Source organism: Palaemon carinicauda, chromosome 35 (genome assembly GCF_036898095.1).
Source record: "Palaemon carinicauda isolate YSFRI2023 chromosome 35, ASM3689809v2, whole genome shotgun sequence".
Classification (NCBI taxonomy): Eukaryota; Metazoa; Arthropoda; class Malacostraca; order Decapoda; family Palaemonidae; genus Palaemon; species Palaemon carinicauda.
The window spans coordinates 76,921,191-76,922,686 of NC_090759.1; positions in this window are offsets into that span (position 1 = coordinate 76,921,191).

The following is a 1,496-nucleotide window of genomic DNA, read 5'->3' on the forward strand; positions in this document are numbered from 1 at the left end:
GTAAAGGGCACTTGTTAATTAGATTAACGCCCCTTTTATAATTTAAAATGTACAGTAAAGGGCACTAATTGTTGAGGTTAGCGCCCCTTTTATAATTTGAAATGTAAAGGGCACTTGTTAATTAGATTAACGCCCCTTTTATAATTTAAAATGTACAGTAAAGGGCACTTATTGTTGAGGTTAGCGCCCCTTTTATAATTTGAAATGTAAAGGGCACTTGTTAATTAGATTAACGCCCCTTTTATAATTTAAAATGTACAGTAAAGGGCACTTATTGTTGAGGTTAGCGCCCCTTTTATAATGTAAAATATAGAGTAAAGGGCACTTATTATTGAGATTAACGCCCCTTTTATAATTTGAATTGTACAGTAAAGGGCACTACATTTTTCCAGGTTAACGCCCCCTTTTTTGATTTGTAATGTAAAAGGCACTTAATATTGGCGTAAATTAATGCACCAAGTACAGATACTGTGGCACTACCCAGTCTAGAAAACCATTGTTTGCGTTTAGAATGTCCCTCACTACCCAGTCTAGAAAACCATGGTTTGCGTTTAGAATGTCCCTCACTACCCAGTCTAGAAAACCATGGTTTGCGTTTAGAATGTCCCTCACTACCCAGTCTAGAAAACCATGGTTTGCGTTTAGAATGTCCCTCACTACCCAGTCTAGAAAACCATGGTTTGCGTTTAGAATGTCCCTCGCTGTTAAAAGTATTTAATAAATGATGGTACAAAGATAATATGATTGATATGCAGTGTTGTAGTATGATCTGACACTTACTGTAATTTGGAGAGTAATCGTTGTTGAAGAGACTGCTTGCCTTCACGGTACGTTTCACTGTATGCTTTATTATTATTATTGTTATTATTATTATTATTATTACGTGTTAAGCTACAACCCTAGTTGAAAAAGCAGGATGCTATAAGCCCAGGGGCTCCAACAGGGAAAATAGCCCACCGAGGAAAGGGAACAACGAAAAATAAAATATTTTAAGAAGGGCAACAATATTAAAATGAATATCACTTTATAAACTATAAAAACTTTAACAAAACAAGAGGAAGAGAAATAAGAAATAAGATATAACAGTGTGCCCTAGTGTACCCTCAAGCAAGAGAACTCTAACCCAAGACAGTGGAAGACCATGGTATAGAGGCTATGGCACTACCCAAGCATAGAGAACAATGGTTTGATTTTGGAGTGTCCTTCTCCTAGAAGCGCTGCTTACCATAGCTAAAAAGTCTCTTCTACCCTTCACGAACATTCGATCTATGATTCAGTTAATGTACACTTTTGTTTGACAATACGACTGTGATCTCTTCAATGAATATTTTAGTGATATTGATAGTTTGTATATAAGTCTATAACAGGTTATCAATTGTCACATGGTTAACAACCAGTTAAGTTTCTTTTGTTAAAGTTTTGTCATTTTGAGGTTAAAACATAAGACCTTTAAAATGTCAGTAGTTATAATAATTGTAGCATTAATTTCTGTTGTA